General features: G+C 40.7%; 1 protein-coding gene across 3 annotated transcripts in view; it reads right to left on the bottom strand.

The window, feature by feature from the left end:
- DGKI (diacylglycerol kinase iota) overlaps positions 1–18,742 on the bottom strand; it is a 153,360-nt gene extending 134,618 nt beyond the window's left edge. The window contains exons 1-4 of one of the 3 annotated variants that reach the window (XM_075503567.1): positions 18,708–18,742; positions 14,839–14,947; positions 6,970–6,993; positions 3,719–3,814 (exon numbers count right to left, since the gene is read on the bottom strand). The gene's annotated coding sequence lies outside the window, so the exon portion shown is untranslated. Of the gene's footprint in view, positions 1–3,718; positions 3,815–6,969; positions 6,994–14,838; positions 14,948–18,707 lie in introns of those variants that run through there. The other 2 variants (XM_075503574.1, XM_075503559.1) reach the window with 2 other exon arrangements.
- Between the last annotated feature and the right edge of the window lie 6,240 nt (positions 18,743–24,982).

Genomic DNA, 24,982 nt, shown 5'->3' with positions numbered 1-24,982 from the left:
AAAGTATGTCATTTCATGCTTATCATATAATATTTAATTTGATAGGCCTGACCATTGCCTTGCACAAAAATACTTGGGTCATTTAGCAGAGAATTATAACCTTCTCACAGAATGTTGTTAAATGCTTATGAAATGTTACAGCAGGGATAGAATTCTCAGACTAATTATGCTGGTTAGTTTTATTAATTTCAGTAGGGCTTTTAAAACACTTCCCATTTAATCCCCTGCACCAAAGCATATCAAAGGCAAGAGGATGCATCCGGGAGAGAGAGAATACATTTACTTTTTTTTCCTTGCATATATTCAATTTAATAAACCAGATGGAATTAATTTTCATAGAAGTTTAACTTATAGTCCTCTGCTTGAGGGACAGAAAATTTATAAACACACGGTAAATTGAGATTGATTTGCCTCGGATTTTTACATTCAATTTATTCATGTTCATTTAAATCTCTAATAAATTATGTCATTAGAATTTTCAATATATTGTAAATAAACTCAAGGTGAAACGGAACACAAATTTGGCTCACATTATAGAATAATTATTATAATTTTACTGAGTCTCATAATTATGAGTCTCATGATTACCTAGATACATGTGAACATGCACAGTTAGGGTGTATGTGGAGCGTTGTTCTAATGTTACACCTGAAGAATCATGACACTGTATAACAGACTAAGCTTCCATGTGTTTTGTGACTTAACTTTAAGTATGTTTTTAGTCTCTGTGTTTGCCAAGAAGAGTGAGACAACATAAAGGAATAGATCCCTAAGATGAAAAACTGCAAAAAGCAAACAAAGGTAATGCCTTATGAGCAGCTATTTAATACCTTGCTTTTTAAGTCTTTCTCATGATTTTTGAACTCTGGTGGCAATGCAAATAGTTACAATCATTTATAGCAAGAGGCTAGTAAAAATCCAACTTTCTTTTCCAGTACTTCTAACTTCTTTGATTTATCATGAAATGTCAGCTCCATATGCCAGAGATTACAAGTTCATGTTCTGTATAGGCTAACATTTTATGCAAAGTCTGTGCAGCGACAGCTTAATTATTTCTCACCATTTCTCCATTGAAAACATTTGATCTTAAGTAGTCCACCTGTAAAAGAGCTAAGTCAAAGGAAGACCAGTACAGGCATTGAAAGATGCAGTGCCTTCAAAAGATTCAAACTGGAAAAGTATTAGCCTTTTGACAGATCAGGTTAAACTAACCACAACTAAAGTTAACTGGATTTCCATTTCCATCTCCAGCTCTTAAGCTCATGAAAGCCCCATACACTGAAACATGTTATAAACACAGATGTCGCTTTCCTCAAAGGGAACCAATATGCTAGTACCCAAAAGCAAGCAGTCAGGTCAAGCAAAGGCCGGGCAATTAAGAACTGAGCAACTTTAAACTCTGCTGCTTCCCAAATACGACGGAACATCTCACTGGAAAAGCTTGTCACCACGTAAGATGTCTCCCAGCTTTCCCAGATAAAAGTGCAAGTCAGCAAGTCTAATTCACCAGCTACTGCAAACAGTCCTTCCAGCTCCTAGAGATACACCTCTAAAGCTAAGACACAGTCTTGCAAATAGTGCACAACATATTACTAAATTCCATGCTCCTTTCAATGAGCTAAGTCATGAGGAAGTATTTACTCAGTTTTAGAAAGGCAAGCTTCTATTAAGAACATAAGACCAGTCGTACTGGCTCAGACCAAAAGTCTACTCAGCCAAACAAATCCTGTCTCCAGCTTTTGCCAAAACCCAGTGCCTCAGGGCCAGTATACGTGCAGGGCAAACACACAAAGACAATTCCCTTGAATACTACCCCACAACCAGCAGTCTGTAACTGCTGGGGCTTTGTTTCAGTACTCTTTGTAAGCAGGCACAGACTTCCCAGGCTTGGCCTTAACATTATATGCCACAAAGTAACCAATTTGCTTGAGAAGTTATGGGGGATGGATATTAAAGGGGAGCTACAGAAAGCACTAGTATTTTGGATCAAAGTGCCCCAAAAACTGTGGGTGATTAGTGAATCAAAATGCTGTAATTTGGATCAAATTATATGAGGGATTTTTTTTAAATAAAAGCAAAAAGATGGCATTGCAAAGAGTCGCAGGCAGTATCCACAAACACCCCAGAGAAGATAGACTCCCCTTACACTTTGCAGTCCAAGGGCCAGGATGCTCCTTTGAGCATTGATTCAAAGCAAGGGCTTCAACACAGGATCCCCACTCTCTCACCAGGTTTCCTAAATACCAAGATAAGAGGGATTTTTCTCTTCTCTTCTGCTGAAGCAGTTTAACCGTAATACCAGGTGAAGAGATGCTGAAGCAGACTGAAAGTAAAACAGTACACTCCCCAGTCAAAGAAGAGACACACACGGGTTAGAGATCAACCCAATGAAACTTTTTCGTACACAGCTGAAAAGCTTCAATAGGAGAAGGCAAACACTCGAATATGACCGCACTCATTGCTGGTGAGTGCATTCAAGAGTTTGGAAAATTCAGTTCAAATCCTTGCAGTGATTAAAATCACAAAAATTTGATTAGACCCTACTCTCAGAGACCCAAGCAAGTGATATAGAATCATGGAATCATTTAGGTTGGAAAAGACTTTTAAGATCATCAAGTCCAACTGTTAACCTAACACTGCCAAGTCCACCACTAAACCATGTCCCTAAGCACCACACCTACACGTCTTTTAGATACTTCCAGGGATGGCGACTCAACCACTTCCCTGGGCAGCCTGTTCCAATGCTTGACAACCCTTTCAGTGAAGAAAAATTTCCTAATATCCAGTCTAAACCTCCCTGGCGCAACTTGAGGCCATTTCCTCTTGTCCTATCACTTGTTACCTGGGAGAAGAGACCAACACCCACCTCTCTACAACCTCCTTTCAGGTAATTGTAGAGACCCATAAGGTCTCCCTTCAGCCTCCGCTTCTCCAGGCTAAACAACCCCAGTTCCCTCAGCTGCTCCTCATCAGACTTGTGCTCCAGACCCTTCACCAGCTTCGTTGCCCTTCTCTGGACACGCTCCAGCACCTCAATGTCTCTCTTGTAGTGAGGGGCCCAAAACTGAACACAGTATTCGAGGTGCAGCCTCACCAGTGCCGAGTACAGGGGCATGATCACTTCCCTACTCCTGCTGGCCACACTATTCCTGATACAAGCCAGGATGCCATTGGCCTTCTTGGCCACCTGGGCACACCGCTGGCTCATATTCAGGCGGTTGTCAACCAACACCCCCAGGTCCTTTCCCGCTGGGCAGCTTTCCAGCCACTCTTCCCCAAGCCTGCAGTGTTGCATGGGGTTGTTGTGACCCACGTGCAGGACCTGACACTTGGCCTTGTTGAACCTCATACAGTTGGCCCATTAATCCAGCTTATATATTTATGTATATAAATAAAATAGGCTACTTTCTTTGAACATTTCTGAAATATCTCAATATTCTAATCGTTTTTTCCCTTACCATGTCAATAAAGGGACTCATTACATCCATTCTCACCATGTAAATGATCTGCATCACTCAAAATTGTTTGGGGCTTTTTTCCCCAAGCGATAAAGTATTTAACCAGCAGCCTTTTGTCCCTTTTTTGCATTCCTTCTCCTGGAACACAAGCATCAACAACAACAGCAAACAATTCAAGCTCCCAAGCACCAGAGCACTGTACCAGTCTGAAATCAGGCTTGTTACCTCAAAGAGAAAAGAAAAATCTGAAAATAACTCACTGAGAATTTGACTTGGCAGCTTTCCTCCCCCAGGTAGCAGAGGTCCCCAGAAACATTTGTCTCCAGCCACAGATGCTCTCCATTCACAGCATTTTCCTGAGAAAAGATGATTGTTAATCTGGTTTGTGAAATTCAGCCACGTGAGTATAGGGGGGAAAAAAAAAAAAATATCTGATTTTCACCACAAATTTAGAAAAAGAAAAAAAACCCAAAACCAACCACCACACAACCACATGTTGCTTTTTCTACAACACAAAGCCATAACAGTATTACCCTGGCTGACCACCCCTGCTTAAAGGATACTGATCATGCAATGAATGAGGTGTCACCAATCAGAACCAAAGTATTTTTGTGTACAGTTCAGTGAAATTTTGCCTGTATTCTTCCCACATACTGCATAGTTTAACTGGGACCCTAGATTTCATAAGCATGAGATGTACACGGAATTTTAAAGAAACAGAAATTCAAGAGAGATGAAACAAAAACATGACTACTGAACTTTCAATTGGAGAAGCCCAAAAATTTGAGAACCGGGCCCAGAAGTGCAAAATAACATACTGACCATAGCTTTAGGATGACAGGACAGTTTAGACAAGGAAAAATGTTTTCTTTAAAATGGCTGCATCAACACTGTATGTTTATGAAAACATCAACAAAACATTAAGTGGCCAGGAGAGACGAGACTTTAATTTTATAACTGAAAGAATGATACATTCAACTGAGAACACACTCAAAAAAGTCTACCTAGCACACTGACAATTAGTAGCGATTAACAGGGTAACATCTGATTTTTCTTTGACAGCCTCATTTGACCAAATCTGTACCTTAAATCTACAAAAATTCTTGTTCTGAGGAAATCTGGTTGTAGAAAGACTACAGTTTTCACTTGACTATAATCCTGGCTCGACTAAAAAGCCCAAGAAGTCTACTGTACACTAGTTGAACAAAGTGAATAAACAGGATTTCTGTTCAGCCAGAATTAGAGCATGATGGAAAACGCTTTGACAGTCTCTGACATTTGGTTCCCACACTGCAGAAGTCACCAATGATGACGCTTACCAAACAGATGGCGTCCGACAGCAGGATGCTCTGAAATAGCCATCTCGGTTAAAATAATTTATTTAAAATAACACTGACAGTTTCAAAGTGATGAAATGAGAAAGCTTCTCTTGCCATCCGGATTTCTTAGGTAATGCAGAGAAGCAGAAGTGGCAAAATCCTTTGCCTTCTGGAGTACGAGTGCATCCACAATAGCCAAGACCTATGCAAGTCTGCATGTGGTGCCTACCACAACTATGGTGCTCACTTCAAATAAACCAAGAGGACAAAAACAACATGATTTTTTTTCTGACGAGAGGTCTACTTGTTCACAGGTCTTCTAACTTCATCAGAAATGTTCCCATTGATGTCAGACTTGGTATTATCCCTCAGCACAAGGGGCTGGATGAGAAGGAGACTTGGATTCCAGTCTACTGCCATTGCACCCTGATTAATCTTCATTTAGTGGCATGCTGTTCTATACCTCCATTTCTTCTCATCCTTTTGTTTGCCTGTCCACCCGAACTGTAGACTCCCTGGGACAGAGATTTTCCTAAATTGTACAGTTCGGTGCATGATAGTTTAGGTGAGGCTTTTCAGCACTTTTACAATGCAAAATAGCTTTTAAGGACTTGAACTAGCTTAAGAAATTCTTCAAGCTTTACTCAGATGGTAAATTATTCAGATTGTAAATTTTTTCCCTTCAAGTTTATCCTTATATTGAAGCAATTTTCTGGCAAGAACTATATCAGTTTTACAGCACTTCATGGAAGTCTAGTCACATCATACTAATAAAATTACTATGCCCACAGTATTGCCCAACATATTAACTTCCTGTCTAGTTTGTGAGGAGCCAGACAAGGGGACCAAAGCAGGAGGATATGAGCTCATCAAAGAGTGCTTGACCTGAGCACATTCTCTGCTGACGAAACAGTACAAACTCAACATTATAACCTAGAGCTAAATTTTATAGATTATAAAAGGTGTTTAGGAAGGATTAACTATGAAAGCTAAATACGAAAGCACACAGCTCCTGGGACATAATTTTTAATGAGGAACCAAAATTCCATTTAAAAAATAGATTGAACGCCCCTTCATTCAGACCATGTCCACATAACTTGCCATCCAGGATTTCTAAAGATGAAGTGGCCTATTTCCATAACCTAGTTTAGACTGATTGTTCCAGACTGTATCATAGATTCACATGTCTGACTTTACATCACAGTGTAAATAAAATCAGTAAGTAGTCTACAAGGATGACCTTTGTAGTTCAAGCTATGATAGAGTTCTGACAAGACTAGATAATAAAAATGTAAATAACCTGATCTGGTATAAGTGGCACACCTCCAGATACCTACTGCCACAAACAATTTCACAGCACTGTGTGTGAAAATTCACAAATTTCAATTCCAGCAAACTGACATTTGAAAAATCTTTCATCCTGAATCAGAGCAAAGAGCTGAGATTTCCCAAGATGAAATGCCCTCCCTCAAAAAGCTTTGCCTGTCGATTACTTTGTCTCAATAAGATCAAAGGGAATTATGTGAACTTCACTGTTTTAAATTTTACAGAGCACTGTCATTTATATGATGAGACATTCTGTTGCTGCTTATGAAAGTCACAAAGATACAGTCAAAGGAAAATGCTTTGACCTTTTCCAAGCCCAATTTTTTCATTCAATTCCAATAGGAAATTTTGACAAAAATCAATACATTTCTATGAAGAATTTTGACTTCAGCAAATCAGTATTTTCTACTCCAAAATTTACAGGCAGTATTCCACAGTGTGCTGGACAAAAGGGTACTCCATCTACCAACACATAAGCTGACAGAGGTCACTGGGACCATCTCTAGTATGAGCTCCTGTTTAACACAAAACTACAGCACAGTAAAGGCTACATCATCACTTGCATATTTTGACACAGATATTTTTCCACAAGAGTTTTGAGTTCAGTAACCTCTTCATAAATAATTTGCCAATTTGGTTTATTTTGCACTTGATGTCTTTATGTTGGCTTTAGAAGTAAATGGCTACTAAAGAGGCAGTCGTCCTCTTTCTGTCCCTGACCCCTTAGACCCCAGTCTCATGCTCTTGCCATTTTCCTCATGCTGGATCTAGTGGCTGTGAAGCTACACATGAATCAGTTCAACTGATGGAAAAAAAAAAAAATCGATAACTTTTATCTACCAAATCAGCTAGACAAAATGACTCACCCTGTGACCACATAACTGCTGGATCTGACACAAGGAGTGGTGGGTTAAAGGTGGGTTCAGTGGGACCGATGCTTTTAGTACCAACTCAGTGTTAGAGCAGCTTAGCTGATCTGTCAAATCATGCTTTTAGGCTGACGTGCTTTGCCTTCACTTGCTATGTAGAAAAGGGATACTGTCCATCATCGCGGATAAAACAGCAATGACTGCGGCCTAATATTCTGCAGTCAAAAAGAGAATTGGGAACTCTGTTTCCTCGCCTGGCTTCCCAGCCCTCGCAAGTGTGCGCACTCAGTGTCCTGTGAAGGGAAGGAGCCCCTGCTCACTGAAGCGGAGGCAGCAGTGCTTTCCTGGCAGATGCAGCCTGCCGCACAGGGGACACGCACTCAATATGCTCCCCCAGATGGAGACCTCCCATTTGATTGCTCCTGATCCGTTACCACCTTAATAGCAAACAAAAATAATTTCAGTATATCAAACATTCCTTGCATATGAAACAAAAACCACACACAATCCCCCCTGAAGTGAAAGAGAAATAGGAATTCAAGGACTAGGAGTTTGGGAGCGATGTAATTACATGTACGTGATCATAACTTGCTGTGCACATTTCACTAATTCAACTCGGTTTCTCCTCTTAAGTGCCCCAGCATGGTTAAGTGACAGAGCAAGTGTTACTATTTTTCTAAATCCTGTAAGCATTTCCATACCTCACCGTTCTTCAAGCTGCAGTCAGCATTGTTTCAAAAGCAATGCAGATAAACCTGGGTAATTTAATTTGCCATGTCAAGCAGTCATAGATATTCAGCCAAACAATACACCAGTCAGCCCAGCTTTCTAGTTCAAAGGAGTTGCAACTCCAACTGAAACGGGAGGAATGGAGCTCTCCTCCAGTCCTGCCATGACAGGCATTCTGCAAAAAAAATTATGTAAGACAGATTTCTAAAATAAGCCATTAACAAATGTTTCCCTTTGTTAACACTCCAGTGAGAGAGATGAATCTTCTTACAAATATAAATTTGGGTGATAAACTTATGATTAGTGTAAAATTAGTGCTCAATCTAAATTTAAACAAACATATTTATAAGCAAAAATTATTAGCTTTAGCCCTTTTCTTTATGAAGTCATTATCGAGCAGAAACAAGTTTGTTTGGATGTCTTTTTCCCAAATGTATGTCTCTCATGTTTGGCTTGTGTTTTACCCTTAACTCTGAAATTCCAGAGTTTGTGATGCTCATGTTGCAAACAATAACAATGTCCCAAATGTTTTTCTGTTGGTATATAGTCTCAATTTTAACTCCACCTTACCACGTTTTAATTTGGGAATATTCTTCATGTAGAAGTCACCTTTTCTTTAATTATTACAAATGTAATACGTGGACATAAACCAAAACAAAACATCACGGAGATATGGTACTACATAATTACTTAAAAAAACTTGAAGATATGTAGGCTCCAACTTTCAGAACTATTTTTGGGTATTCAACTTTTAGGTCTAGGTTCACCACATTCTCTAGTTTTTGCTGCCATTCTCCTTTGCCCCACCATGCCTTCCAACATCCTGCATCAGTTGCCCACTCCTGTATTCCCTGCTGAGCTTTTGAGATTGTTGTTACCATCATCTGAAAGATCATCTGTATGCAGAAGCAGAATAACAACATTTGTCTTCATGGAGGAGCAATGTCCAGATGCTATCAACTGAGATGATGATTCCCTATGTTCTCATGAACCATTATTTTGGCTGACAACAGCTTAACTTCAGTCCTTTTGGCAGCAATGGGAAAAAATAATTATTTTCAAGAAAGGCACCTTCTGTATTATCACTGCATCCTCTATACTGCGGGGGGGGGGATGGGACACGAGACGAGACAGCCACCATTTTGAAATATGACAGACCTCTTATTTCTCTTTAGATCTCTCTGGAAAGAACATTAAGTTATCAAACCTTGATGAAAAAGAAACAGCAAAGTAGGACTACTGATCCCAAACACATTGCTTCAAGTTTCATCTGCAGACAAAATTTCAGCAGTTTTTAAGTATGCGTGGAGCTTGCACTCATCCCTACTTATTTAAGTGGAACTAAAGCTCCCAGCGCCTCCACATGTTTTTATGTGACTAATGGGATACCCATACCCCAGGGTTCTCCTTTTCATGTGAGCATCTGACAATGTACATATCTTTTCAACTGAATATTCAGTTCCCAATTACAAAACAGTCTGGCAGACACTCTAATAGAAGGGAAATATCGTTCAGTGTAAAAATTAGTGTAGCTTTTAGGAAATGATGATACAGAAGCCAAACCGTTCACTTGGAAAAGAGATACATTTATCTAGATGGGAAATATTTCATCAGATGTAGAACACATATTAGTGTATTAACATGCATGTTAATTATCTGAAGTGTAGTATATCACTAGGCACTTATAAAGACTTACTGCCCATGTAAGTAAGTGGACAGCACTACTGACTAATGCCATGAAGACGGAGAATATAATACAACAAATTCATTGAAAAGTCACACTCACTGATTACAAACACCTCTCATAGGCCACCTCACTGTCTATTTATCTAGCCCATACTCCATCAGTTTGTCTACAAAGGATGTTATGGAAGATCATGTCGAAAGCCTTGCAAAAGTCAACATAACAGCCATTGCTCTCCCATCATCTACCAAGCCAGTCATCTCATTATAGAAGGCTTTCAGCTTGGTCAGGCATGATCTCCCCTCCATAAATCTATGCCAACTACTCTGAATCACTTTCTTATCCTTAATTTTTTTGGAAATAGCTTCCAGAAGGATTTGCTTCATCACCTTCCCAGGAATCAAGGTGAGGCTGATCATGAATAGTTCCCTGGATCCTCCTCCTTGCCCTTCTTGAAGACAGGACTGACATTTGTTTTGTTGCAGTCCTCAGGAACCTCCTCTGATCATCATGACCTTTCAGAGACAACAGACTGGCCTTGCAATGACATCAGCATGCATTTCATCAGGTCCCATGAACTTCTATGTGTTCAGTCTGTTTAAGCGTTCCCTAACCTGATCATCCTCTACAAAAGGTAAGTCTTCCTTGCTTCAGCCACTGGTGTCAGGGACCTGGGATTCCTGAAGGCAGGTCTTACCAGTAAAAATGGAGGTAAAAGAGTCATTGAGCACAGTGATTTTTCCATGTCCTTTGTCACCAAGTTCCCTGCCCCATTCAGCCGTCACCTAATGTTTTTCCTAGTGTTCCTACTGCTGCTGATATGCCTACAGAAACCATTCTTGTTGCTCTTCATGTTCCTGTCAAATTCAACTCCAGATTGGCTCTGGCTTTGCTTACCCCATCCCTGTGAAATTGGGTAGTGCCCTCTACAATCCTCCTGGCTGGCCTGACCCTGCTTCCACCTGTTGTACTGGGGGGACGTGTTTGGGTTTTGGTTTGTTTGGGTTTTTTGTTTTTGTTTTTGTTGTCGGGGGGGTGGGGGGGGGGGGGATTGTTGGGCAGGGCGGTTTTGGGGTTGTTTTTTTTTTAATATTTGAGTTTTGTCTAGAGCTCCTTATGAATCCATGAAGGCCTCCTGATGCTTTTGCTTGACTTACTGGATGTGAGGATGGACTGTTCTTCTCAAGCATTGAGGAAGTGATCTTTGAATTTCCACTAGTTTTCCTGGAGCCCTTTTCTCTTCAGAATCATATCACATGTTACTCTTCCAAACAGTTGCTTGAACAGGTCAAAGTCTGCTCTCTTGAAGTCCAGGACTATGATCCTGCTAAGAACCTGAACTCCACCATCTCATCATTACTGCAGGCAAGACTGCCCTGACCTTCACATTCCCTACCAGTTCTTCCTTGTTTCTAAGTATGAGATCCAGCAGAGCACCTCCCCTCAATCACTTGTGTCAGGAAGTTCTCATTAATGCATTCCAGAAACCTCCTGGATTGCTTGTGCCCTGTTGTTTCTTCAACAGATACCAGGATGGCTCATGTTGTCCACATCAGTACCGGGGCCTGCAAACATGAGGCTGCTTCCAGTTGTCTGAAGAAGGCCTCATCTTCTACCTCTTCCTGAACAAAGCATCTGTAGCAGACACCCACAACAATGTTGCCTATGTTGGTTTGCCCTCCAATCTTGATCCATAAGCTCTTCACAGGCTCATCATGCATTCCACAGCAGAGCTTCAAGCATTCCCGCTTCTCTCTCATATGAAGGACAACTCCCCCTCCTTGCCATCCTGGCCTTGTCATTCCTAAAAAGTCTGTATCTATTCATTGTGCCACTCGTCACGTGCTATTGCACTATGTCTCTGTGATCCCAGTGAGATCACAGCCCTGCAATCTTCTGATATTTAGTAGAAAGTATAAAGAACAACTTTTTCCTGCATGTTAAAATATCCTATGCAACTGAATAGACCCTCTCAACCAACTAATCTTATAGAAGCAGGTAAAAGTAAAACCTACAAAACTTATCACATATTGCCAAATACCAGTTTTCAACTTCTACTCAAATGCATAGTTCTCTATTCTTGTTAAGATCTATAAGATTTTTTTGTGTCTTTAATACATATAATTTATGGTCTAAGGTTATAATATTTCTCCTCTGAAGAACATTCATCTTGCACCCAGAGAACTCTGTGCATTCACAGAACACAAAGCACAGATCAGTCTCAAGTTTTTCCATTGAACTCCAAGAGTGGAAGCTACGTGTCTTCAAATGCCTCTTAATGGACATAACTAGAGTTCTAAGACTTGTAGTCATGGGCCATAAATGCCTACTACTGAGAACGCAAGAAAGTGGCATCAATAGATAAATGCATGATGGACAAATAAAATAATGAGACAATTGTGGTGAGTGGGAAGCTCAACACACTAATATCCTAGGTGGCTGTCAAGATTTTTGTAGGCACCAAAGAAAGCAGGAGCTAGAAGGCAGTACTTAAAAGGAAATTACAGGATGACTTTGCACAAAAGCTTATGGTTATTTTCCTTGGGAGCAAATGGCAGTATGAAAATATACAAAGAACTAAATCCACAATGGTACACAGGCACTGTATGAGGTGGCTCAGTCTGTACTTAATTGAGAATTGCTTACTTTATCATTTAACTTGTGGGAGTGATGCCTAAAATGGGGGAGGGTGGGAGAAGAGGCTATGCATAAACATATCACAGGGACAGGCAGTTAAGGTGGTTCCTTTTTGGTAAGGCATATTCTGTATTGTCCTCTGGCTTTAACATCACTTACTCCAGAGGATGTATTCTGTATGGCCCTGCTGTGAAAAGATAGCATTAAATTAGACAACAAAGCCACAAGTTAACTTGAATTAGGTGTAGCAAGTGTGATGAAACTGGGCATTTGTAAGTACGAGAGAAAAGAAACCTCAGGGATGATAGATAGTAACAACAATAAAGCATTACTGTTTTCTTATGTAAAGGGTCTTAAGAGACATCAGAATCATCAGATCCATTTTACAGCTAGAGAGGCTAATGTATTGAGTGGCAAAACAATTCATCTGAGCTCGCTCACAAGGTAAGTGGCAGAGCAGGGAATGGAAATCCTACTCCCCGAATCAGTGTCTTGTTCACAAGATCACCTGATAATGGCAATTCACCTGCAAGGAGTTATCAAAAATGGAGACTATAGCCAGGGAATTCTTTCCAGTTATTACTGCGAAGATAACAAGGAGGAAACATTTTCTACTGCAAAGTCAAGTGACAAGTTACGTTCATGTCACTTAGACTTTGGAAAGATCTCCCATCGTGAGTCCTTGGAGAATCATCCTCAGAAATACTAAAGAGCAGGATGATATAGATGGGGATGCAACATGCACTGATTAATGCTGCCTTCCAGTGATTAAATACAAAGACGTCCTGTCTGGCTCCAATGCATCTTAATCCAAATGTCTGTTCACTCTACCAAATACACTTCTGCAATTAAACATCAGTATTTAAAACTTAACTTTTTTTATTGACACTCACATAAACTTTGGTCCATTTCAGCTTCTTCACGCCTCCAAATCACCTCCCTATTATCTCTTTTACTTATACTGTGCCTCAGATTTCAGAAATGCCTTTCTCCCCCACATTCACCAGTTACTACAGCTGGTCAGTTCAGCTCTTCCCAGCCACAGATGTCTTCCACTCACTATCCTGCCCTTTTCCCCACATGCCACAGAGTTGCCTCCCTGCTCCAATCAAAGTGTGAAGTAAAGCAGCAACACCCATCTGAGAGGCTGGAACAGCTGAGAAATTGAACTGATCAAAAATCTAAACCATAAGCCAGGAAGTAAAGGGCAAAAACACCCTACACACACACGCACAATTAAACCCCACAATATTTAATCAATATTCACCAACCAATATCAAGTCCTGCAGCATTTATGTATTGGGATCACATGAAGAAGCACCTGGTAAAATGAGTAGCAGACAATCAACTTTGAAGAAGGGTAAGTTGTGGTTGCTGGGTGTGGGGTTTAGGTTTTTTGTTTTGGGGTTTTGGTGGTGGTGGTGTTTTCTAAGCACAATTTTGAAAGGTGTTTAATTTAGCCTGTGCCCAACCCTTCACATATGTGACTGATCCTTCAGATTTCTACTAAACAGCATTGATGACTGAAAGCAGGAATGTGTTTTAACACCTTGCTGAATCAGGACCTGAGTTTTCCTGGAGGGAAAGATCAAGGTATTCTCCAAAGCTCTTCCAAGTGGATTCTGTGTAAACTTTCAAACTCCTTTTAAAACTCTGTGTTGAAGTACAGCACTGTAGAAGATCACAGTGAATCTAATCCAGCTTCCTGCAGCACAGCCTGTAAAATTTCACCCCCTTAAACTTTAAATGTAACAGTTGGGGTTGAAACAGAGCATGCCATCTAGAAAGCCATTCAGCCTTGGCATAGAGAACAGAGATAAACATAAGCCATATTCATCAAAACATAAGTTATCTTCACCTAAAAGCCACTCGGGTGGCTGGTGCCTTGATAATGCCATGTACTGAGTTCTTTACCAATAGCCGAGTGTAAGATCTACTATCTGCTTTGCTTTAAGTGGGACATTTGTGTGACTTGCTGGCTTAAGGCTTGCCTTCTTAGCACGCACCAGTGCATAACCACATGGAAGGTGCATGGGAATGGTTCAAAGCTGTGTCAGGGGAGGTTCAGTCTTGACATAGGAAACATTTCTATACAGAGAGGGTGGTTAAACACTGGAACAGGCTTCCTAGAGAGGTGGTTGATGCCCCATGCTCGTCAGTGTTTAAGAGGCATTTGGACAATGCCCTTAATAACATGCTTTAACTTTTGGTCAGCCCTAAAGTGGCCAGGCAGTTGGACTAGCTGATTGTTCTATCTCTCTTTCAACTGAAATACTCTATTCTATTCTAGACAGTCCTAAACTGGCCCCTTCTGAACTAGCCCAGAAACATAAGAGAAGCAAGATGGGAGGGATAGAAACATATGCTCTCTGTGTCTACAAGCCAGCTTGGGCCCAGAAGAAATCTAGCCATACCTACAAAGCATTGTGACCAAAGATTTCTACGACCTACTCTACAGACCCAGCCAACTCGACATGTGTCTTCATCCTTAGATTTTGGCCCATCAAGCAGAGGTACAAAACCCTGCTGTGCTAAAATCAGATCACCTTTGGATGGCAAACCTTGTCAAGAAGACAGTGAGCAAATGTAGCCAGACAGTTCCCAAGCTGGAAAATCTGAACAGCTCTGTCCTCTGCTGCTCAAGTCTCCGCAAGTTTTCATGTCTCTGCCTTGTACTTCATTTCATAATAGAAGCATGTTCCTAATGACCAGCACTAATTCTGATAGCAACGCAATGTCTTATGTTGATTTAAGGATGGAGAGAGCACTAGCCAGAGATACTGCTCAAATTAACTGCCAAAAAACCAAACACCTACAGTCCACTCTAAGGCCGCCCTTGGTTCCTTCACAGGTCCATTGGAGACTGCAATGTTGAGGGAATGCACAGGAGCCAGGTGCTGGAGCCCTGACCTGGAGATTGCTTTCCTGCAAATTGAAAAGAAAAAAACAAATAAATGGAGTGTATAGCCAATATAATTACCCAATATAATTATCCACCCCACCCCACCCTTCTCCAGAAATCAGAAGAGGCAGTACAGCATCTAATTTCAGCTTGGGTGAAATGGTGCTTGAATGCCATCTCCTGCTAAAGCAGTTTAGGAAAAGAATAAAGTAATCTGATCACTGAAAATTACTGTTTAATGAAGATCAGTTACTCATCTGGCACTAAGCTGAAATATCAAATCCAGTGGACTACACATGGTTCTGTTTGCCAGTGTCAGTGGAGTCCTCATTCGTTACAACTATTCCTTACATACCAGCTGAACCTGCTGAATCAATTTATGCATAATTCCAAATAGCTTTTATTGGAGGAATGAAATATGAGTTTATACAAAAAGCACATCTGTTGCTTTTACTTAGTTTATAGGCTGGGAAAAGTCATCCATTCAGCATCCGGCTATGTAAAACAAGACATGGGAACACCACTTAGTCAGGAAGGGGAGTTATACACTACTACCTTTTTTGATCATATCAGCATCCCTCAAGGTATTACAGCTTCTTTCCAATTATATTTCAATCCTATCTCTTTGGTCCAACGTCATTCTTACAGCTCTTGAGGCACAGATATGGCCTCCTTCAAAAGTCACAGATGGTGACCAGAAACCCTCCTGGAGCTCCACAAGCGCTGAGAGCATATCCACTGCCTGTTTCTCCAGCGGCACCCAGCCCTGCCAGATCAGCCTTGAACCGTGAGCTATCAGGTGGAAGGAAGTACAGCACCCTGCTCATACAAAGCTCAGCTGCACTTGGATGGTAGGTTTCATAAAGCTTCATAACATTATTGCGTTGTATATTTTAGCACCTGATGGTGGTGGCCAAAACAATCTTACAGCTTCAGCTGCAATGATTCAGAAGGACAAAAACATCTCAAGGAGAGATCTCGTTTTATAAGCCAAATACACTCATCCCCCACGAAGTGAAATGACAGTCTGTTTGTGTAAAGTGCATTTTTGTGATACCACTCCCACAGTTCAACAGCTATTTATAGCATCTCCTAATCTTACCTAATCTTACCACTGTCCCAAGGCAATAAAGGTCAATTGAGCCAGTGATGACAATGCAGGTCATTCATATGCTAAATAAATCTTTTCATTGTCCTGAAAATATACAGTGCAATATATATCCACAGTAAAGGAGCTTGGAAGCTTTACTGCTCACAGTGCACGTCCGGAAAAATTGAGTGGGCTGAATCAGAATGTCTTAAATTCCCTTTCCTGCGGGTAGCATGAACAACTCAGCACATTAACATCAGCCTCTGATCATCCAGTGCCCCCTTTCCACTTAACAAGGTGGGCAAGACATTAAGGGTTTTTTCCAAAACATGTTGCATTTGACTAAAACCCATTAGAGGGAAGGAGCCCAAGGAAAAGACTTTCACTACCTGGCAATGTATCAGGAGAGAACAATTTAGCTAGAAAGAATTTTATGCCATATATGTCAGTACAACATAAGCTACACATCTTCTCCATGACCAGATTAAGGCCTTAAAGAAAAAAAAAAACCCAAGAAACTACAAAAATTTTTTTTAATATATCTTTCCAGAAAAGCGCCCAATATTTGGCAGCCTCCTTCCATGCTGTTTTGGGTATCAATTTAGTTATCAGTGCTTCCTAAACACAAGAGTACTTTCTTGTGTCTATTCATGATTTAAAACAAGGCAATTTGTTTTGGTGGAAATGGGGCAGTATCACATTTCCCACCCTGCATCACTGACAGCGATAAAGCAAACCAGTGCCTACTTAGTCCTGCCCTCATAACAGAGGAAGATAGCATCCACTTTGTGCAACGTACTTAAGCAAAGGCGGCTGAATAATAAAGCGTTAGCTATTAATTATTATTTGATGAAAAATGCCAACATTTTCAGCCAACACTGCTTACAGCCCATTACTTGTCAAGCAATACAGACTGTAAAGTTGCATGCATCCACTAAGCAAATTTACTAAAGCAAAGTCTGCGATGAATATTCCTAGGAACAAATTTATCTGACCAGCGTGAGAACAAGGCTTCCAGCTGGAAGGGGAATTCAGTAGAGACTTAAAAGGTAAATATGCCTAATGAACAGCCACAGACATCCCAGCATCAAGCCTTGGATACTGTTTCAAGCCAGAATTAAAGATGGGCAAGCCTCCTGCAGCAGAACCTGAGACTTGGCCCACGTTCCTTTAAAAGCAAGCCGAGGCTGACGAGTCTTTTGGGGGAGACTTGGCAGGGTTTTGTGCCAACAGCCTGCCCTTCCTCTGCATGCCAAGCTGGATTTATGGCTTTGTCTGGAAAGCACACAAAACAGGCATGACAATAACGCCTTTTTTTTCAGGTTTGTTTTAACATAAAAGCCTTAAAGAGATCTCAGGGATTGCAAATTTGCATGAACCAGCCAGAAGTGACCCTTAGGCCCAAGGGCAAGCTAAAAATGCCTACTTTTACACAGCTTCTTATCAGAACTTTGCCTCAGAACAGAGAGACACAGTGTCAAAACACACTGCATGCACCACAGAAACCTTTCCCACAAAAAAAAAAAAACCCACACCACAAAGGGAGGTCAGGCTGAAGAGCAAACACATGGCCTTCTAGTAAGCATAAGGCAGATGAAAGACAAGAAAATGGGGGGAAAAGGGGAGGTAGCACAAATCTGATACCAGAGCAGATGCCGAGTATCCAGGTGATCATATCTCATATTACTTTAACTACCAGATTACACCATCTGGCACTTTTCCAACAGTAAGGTAACACGAGTGGCTTTTAGTTATCTTTCCCAGCAATTTCATCTCCACTGTGCTGAGTGCATGAATGAAAACACAGGCTCGACAGGCAGCCTTTACCATAGAAGCAAAAGTAATCACTGTTCCCCTGATAAAAGACAGCCAGAAAAAGTGAATCTGTGCTTTCATGATATACTCCATTCTTCAGACTATGAAGTCCACAACTTTGCTAAAATGGGCACACCAGCCAACTTGCCAATGTAGCAACCAACAGCAAGTAAATGTCGCATCATCAGTAATGGGCTGTATTTTGATAATTACTTTTTCATATCCAGTAATCAGTAATTTGTCGTAGATGTTATTATCAACTTAGCTAACACACCACCATTGTGAAAAAGCATGGGTGCACATACATGTGTATGTCATTAAATATACAACAAACAAAAATATCTGATACTAATCCCATAGCTGATACCATTAAGGAAATTCTTTAACAGAGCAGTTGACTGTCTTGGAAACCAAAAGCAATCAGACATTCAAGCTATTCAAGTATAATAAATGATTTTTTTTTTTTTTTTTTTTTTTTTAGGAGCATTACATTTTCTTTTTCATTTTGCTGAAAAGTCAGGGGAGACTCAACCTACTTATTAGATCAAAGGATACATATTTAATTAGGGGGGATTTGAGTTTATATCCGAGGCTTTGGCTTTACTGAGCCTTTTCCTCCACCTAAGGCATATAAAAATCCTCCAATGAGTTGTTTAGATGGAATAGTTATGCCTGAATCCTCAAAGACCACAAAAGACAATTAGTCAATACTATGCAGCTCATTTAAGGATTAGAAAATTCTACCTGGAAAAGAAAGAGTAAATTAGTACTGCACGTGGTTAACAGATCTGAGTGTCATTTTAGTTGTCACCGGTGTTGAAGTTGCTGCCTTTCCGGGCTGGGGTTATTACCCTCCTTTTCATAGGGGCATAAGTTACCATTGGGGTAGTCTCTCAGCTGCAAGGTTGAGAGATCATAAAAAGGCAGAGACTGGCTTCCACAGATCCCATGGCTAGGACATCTGCCAGGAGAGATATTTTTTGGGAGTCTTTTCTCAAAGGTAATCTAGATATGTATGGAGAAAAGGACAGTCATTTGTATAACAACGTTTAAGTTACAACAGCTCTGCTTTTCTTTGAATATTCAATGTCGATAAACCCCACGCCTGCCAGCTCTCAGCTTTGCCAACCACAACTTGAAAATCCCTGTACAAGGCCAGACATACCTGCACGCTGTATGAACAATTTATATGCGCCCGAGTTTGTTTGGAGGTGGCTTTCACTCCTGCAGTTTGGTGCTTATGAAAGTCATGAACAAAATGTACTGGCTAAACTCTGGCATTATTTAAGTTTTCCCCATTCATCTCCGCTGACTGCACAGTGCTCCTGCAACCTGCTGTTCCCAGCTTGCCTTCCGGGCATGTAATGTTCTCCTTTCGAGCTGGCCACGGGGCAACGACTGTTTCACTGCAACATCAAGATTCCCAAATTTTTTGCATTCAATATAAAAGGCGGCAACTTGTCAAATCAAATCATCTGTCTGGTCCAGTATCCCGTTTCTGACAACAGCCAGTAGCAGGTGTTTAGAGAAGCACTGGCACAAATTGGGTGATCCTTCCCCTGATGTACTCCAGTCCCAGCTTCCAGTAATCAGTAGTTTAAGGACTTCCTGAGCTGGAGGCTGCTTCCAGACCTTTATGCTTAATAGCCTGTAATGGCTCTTTACTCTAGGAATGTGTTGGTCCTTCCCTGAAACCATTTATACTCTTGGTCTCCACAGCAGCCTATGTAATGAGCTCCACAATTTAATTATGGGCAGTGTAAAGTACTTCCTTCTGTCTGTTTTAAAAATTCTGCTTCATAATTCAATTGGTGTATCATATTGTGAGGAACAGCAAGTAATCATTTGCCTCTCTACACCTTCTGTGATTTTATGAATCTCTATTCATATACCCCTTCATTCACCCCCTCACCAAGGAGAAGCACCCTAGACTGTTTAGGCTTCTGCCGATACTGAAGCTGCTCTATCTTTGTCAACGTTTTCTAGCTCAATTATATCTTTTTTGAGATAGGATTGCCAGAACTAGCGCAAGTATTCAAGATCTGGCTGGACCAGAGGTTTATCAGTGGTGTCACCGTACTTTCTGCATTGTTCTCTTTTTCCCATCCCTCATTCTGAGCCCTTTACTTGCCTTTTTAATCACTGTGAGCACTGAATTAATCATTTCATAGGAGTACTCGCAATTATCCAAAGTTCCCTTTCCTGAGTGCTAAATGCTAATATAAAGTCCAAACTTTACAGCTTTTTTCCCCCCCATGTGCATTATTTTGCCTTCGTCAATCTCACATTTCAACTGCAATTTGCTGCAGAGTCATTCAGCATCATAAGATCCTTCTGCAAATTTTCCACAATCAGCCTGTGCCCACCCTGACTAATTGTGCCGAGCAGCAGCAAGCTTCACCCCGTCACACTTTGCTCCCTGCGAGCAGCACTGCTCCCACCACAGATCCCCAGTGGTCGCCATCAGCAAACTCCTAGGTAAAACTCTGCTAACCACCCCATTGCTTGCTACATTTAAACCATTGTTTAACCAAGTGAAGATCATCCCTTTTAGCCCTAGTTTCCAAAAGCTTATACTAAAGCTTACTAGCTTACTTAAAAACCAAAAGCTTTTTTCCTACCTCATTGGAAGCTTTCTGCTTCCCACAGCCAGACCACCTCAGCTCGTGGGCCTCGTGCCTCTGCCAGCAATTTCTGCAAGAGTCACAAGTCCTGGCTTCCTTAGGAAAAGCTGTGCTGGCTCTCCTCCAGCACATCACGTTCAGCTGTGCATTTACTAATCCTGCACCTTACCAGCAGCTCTACCAGTTTCTCTGATTAAAACTTGCTGCTGGGTTGCCCCATCAGCATTCTGTGAGCCCCTGTGTGACCACACTCCTTTAGGACTGGAGCTGGTTTAAGGGAGCTATTATAAAGCCCTCTCAGCAATTTCTTATTTGAATTCCATCAGAACACTTAGCAAAATCAAATCCTAGTGATTAGTTATTGGCCCTTTTTTCAATGTGGTCTTTAGCCTCTTACATTAACTTTCCCATTTTCCTCAGGTTCATCCATGCAAATAGCAGCTCAGCCTAGGACACTCTCAGGCACCCTCAGCAGTGAACACTGATGCAAGAAATTCCAATTAGCACTAAAAGAAATAGACCTTTTAAACTCCTCGTGAAATACTTGCTTACGCATCTGTCATCGCCTGCTGCCCAGGGAACCAGGGTATAGAAAAGCAAAGATTTCGGTAGCTTCCCAGCCACCCAACATCAACATCTCCAAGACCCCCACAGATCTTTCCTCCCACTCTCTCAACCACACAGACAAGTTTGATAAAAGCCACATGGAAACTGGTACATCTCCATGAAAAACTGCAGCTCTGTGCAGCTCTGACCAGCTTTGCTTTCAGCCTCAAACCCAGCCCTCCTGCACCTAATAGGCAGCTCAGAGACCGACCTGAAGGCAATGAAACAAATTTCCACTAACAATCTTACCAAGTACTTCAAACAGCAACCCCAGAACTGAGAGGTAACTATAGTACATCAGCTCCCTGAGTAAGTAAGTTCTGGTAGGAGCATTCGGATCTATCACATCAAATACCTTATTCAGCTTGTATTGATCAGGTGCAAGACCAAACAGAGCCACCTAGCCTTTCTGCGACCATCTCCTTGAGTAAAGTAACAAATCCAGTAGAGATACAAGTAATACACAGGAATCCTACACAAAAGGAAATAAGAGGCAAAGCAAACGGAGGATAAGACCTGGAGAAAGTTTGATCAGGATAACAGAGGAAAAGTCTCTACCACATGATGTTGACTTTTCTGAGTCAAAAAGTCAAGTCATGTGGAGTTCTCTGAGCTTCTATCACGGCTCAGATTTATACCCCGTGATATGTATCACCCATTTCTTGGTCTTCCTTCTGCTCACTTGAGGTTTTTTTTTTCCTTTACGCTTAATTTATTCTCCAGATTTCTTTCCAAATAGGTTTAAATATCAAGGGGTACTTACGGTAGATGGAAACTCAGTTTTAGGATCAACAGGTCCCTCCCAATCTTTTGTTTAAATGTGCTATTTCTGAAAAGCTCTGTACAAATGTGGTGATTACTCTTACCACAAAAAGTGACAGACCTTGGAGGACTCCTTGCAGTAACAGAAATGTCAGCATTAATTTGTGTGAGGAGGAAAGGAAAGAAAAGCGATACAGTTGGTGATGCAATAAAGATGAATAGTATCCTTTATCCCTGTAATTCTCCAAGAAAGAGACTAACAAAGGAGCTTAGGAAAGCAGGAAAAAAATACAAATGCTTTCTTGAACTGAACTATTTTGCTTTATTTTTGCTGCAGTCAAAAAGAATTTGTTTTAAGAGAGGGGTTTTATTTTTTTTTTTAGCCTTTAGCTTTCAAAGCTATGAATGCCAGGTCTGCAAGAGACCTTCTAGGTCATGAATCTAGTCTTCTCTGTTTCAGGCAAACTTATCATGTTTGAATTCATAAAGTTAAAGACCCATCTCAAACCTAGCCTGGTTGTTCCTTCTCTCTCATTCCTACTGAGAAACTATGCCAGATCTCCACTCTTCTCATCGTTAAAATCTTTTCTGTAATTTCCATCCCATATGCATCCCCTGCACAATCCTCCTTAAGTTGCTATTACTAGGAGTTTCACATTTCATCCAAAGACTTAAAGTTGAACGTACAACCTATGATTTTTATATGATCCTTCTACAGAATAAAAGGCACCCAAAAGCCTTGATCTAGAAATCTTTAAACCCTTGGGTCGAAACCCTTTGAGTGAGGTTATGTTAGGATAGAGATGTGCATAGGGAGTTAGAAGCTCACATTTCAAAGATTCTGGAATCAATTGAGTAACTGGGATGATAAAATTTAATCACTGTCTTTCCAAGTAAACAATGAGAAATGCTCTAGGGAACTCTAAGCATAAATGATTTCCAGCTGCATCATAGACTGGACATCAACATTACAGAAGATTGATATGTTTTTACTATTTCAGAAAGCAAAGGAAATCTGAATGTGAAATATTTTCATAACAATACATTTGATACAGACAAAATCACAGGATATGCAGAACCTATGTTCTGTAGTTCAAGTACAAACAAAAAATGATGACAGCAAATTGGATGGACATGACTACAGTGTGATCATGCTATTTTTTTTTTTTTTTTTTATGATATGCTAAAATAATATATACTGATTTTCAAAAGGGGTGCAGATAGTCTATGTTATCACCCTGCCAACCAGAGGAGAATAGGAGAAGACTGAGGTCTTTTTTTCAGGGTATTTCTTGGTAGCATCAAATAATCTTCATTTAATCTGGAAGATAAAGAAAGGGAAAATAAAACAATACAAGACAGGGAAAGAGAAGGACTAAATCCTCAGCAGTTTAGAACAGCAAAGAAAAAAAAGTAAGAGTTATTTTTATTTTTTAATGTTAGTCTTGGAAATGTTTTCTTGCCTCTCAGATGCTAGCACATTGCTTTCAAAAATAACCTAATTTAAGGTAATTTCTCCATCAGGCTAGGATCCTCCGTTGGCATAAGCTGTTTACACAAGCTGAAATGTCATTATGAGTCCAGAACTATATGGCCTCACACAAACTATATAATGAAGTATTCTGATTTTCTTCTTTTCTACAAATCAAATACATGTCTTGCAGATTTATACTGTAAGTTTCAGAGAGTTTTTTCAAATGTGGATTTTTGGAACCTATTTCCATGCCCCTGAATTGTTAAGTGTCTTTTCTTTGTTTATGTAGTCTCTTCTCCTTGAAAATGGAAACAGTCAGAAATTCTCACCATCCATCTCCACGTTTTCTCCCCATTATAAGCTCCCATTTAGCAAATAAGGGTCTCTCAGAGGTTAAAAATAAGTCTTCCATTTCTGAGTATACAAACAAAAACTGAAAAAGGTAATGAAGATCCATACTCACTAGTCAAGTGAAAAGTACTTCAAGCGGTTTTTTAGATTGAATTTAAAAAAAAGGAATATTACATTTTATACCAGAAGAATTTTGTTACCAAGTATTGATACAAGAATCAACTTCTCTGCTTCCAAGATGCACAAATACCTAGGACTCAAGGAATCACCCAGAACAAAAGCAAGTTTTAAAACAATCCAAAATAACAACTTTTTTCTAACAAAAGATTTCAAAAGCACACAGGACAAAAAATTCTCCCTCTTCTGAAAAGCAAGTTAGACTTTTGAATTCCAAACACAATTTTTACAGAAAGATGAGAGTCTAGACAACAGAGCAGGGAAGGGAGTTCAGGCTTTGCGTGCATCGTTCTTGGGGGGGGGGGGGGGGGAAAGAAAGGGGAAAAAAGAAAAACAGCCTACATTTACTTTTCATTAGAGTGACGCTTGAGAAAGGCAGGAAAAAGTAAAACTACCATTCAATAACCAAATAAATTCTATTTTCTCTCTAAGGAAAGAAGTCCAGCAGCTAAGACAAAGCTCTTGTCCCCTACCTTTGCTCCCCAGGACTGTATGAGATACAAAAACAGACAAAAAAAATTCAACAAGTGCCTTTCCCCCCCCGCCCCCCACACCTCATTCCTCACCACAAAGACTATGCAGTTCAATCGTGTATACTTCTGTGCTTAGAAAATCTTGGTTTTAGCACCTGGAACAACAGGCCCCTAATTCCTAGCAGGGCTGGTGGCTGCTAGGCTGGACAAGCACTACCGTGCTCCAACCACCTGCACCTTTGTCCCCTCCATACCATTGAAGACTTGCTTCCATTTCCTCTGGCATGGTTTGTACGCACCAGACTAAGGCCCAGGGGAGCAGGCACATGTCCGCCACTTCCAATTCCTCTGTTTGAAACAAACTGAAAGAGTTCAGCAGAGGGTGGAGAAAGAGGATGTATGGCAGCGAGTGAATAGCAGATGAAGAAAATAGAAAGCAAGTGACAGTTCCCCAGCAAGTCTGTGTAGCAACCTGTTCCTGCAGGACCCCATCCAAAGCTCAAATTCAATCAAAAGGTTTTGATTACTTTTAACAAGTTTTGGGATCAAAGAATGGAGGCTTAGGGATACATTTTCAGATTTACACAAGCCAAAAAACTAAACAAGGAATGAGGGATCCGAGTTGAAAATATCAATCATAATAAATCACCACCTTCCCCTCTCTCTGTCGCCAACAACTGTCTGGC

This window comes from Mycteria americana, chromosome 1 (assembly GCF_035582795.1).
Source record: "Mycteria americana isolate JAX WOST 10 ecotype Jacksonville Zoo and Gardens chromosome 1, USCA_MyAme_1.0, whole genome shotgun sequence".
NCBI lineage: Eukaryota > Metazoa > Chordata > Aves > Ciconiiformes > Ciconiidae > Mycteria > Mycteria americana.
This window is presented reverse-complemented; position numbering and strand designations above follow the sequence as displayed.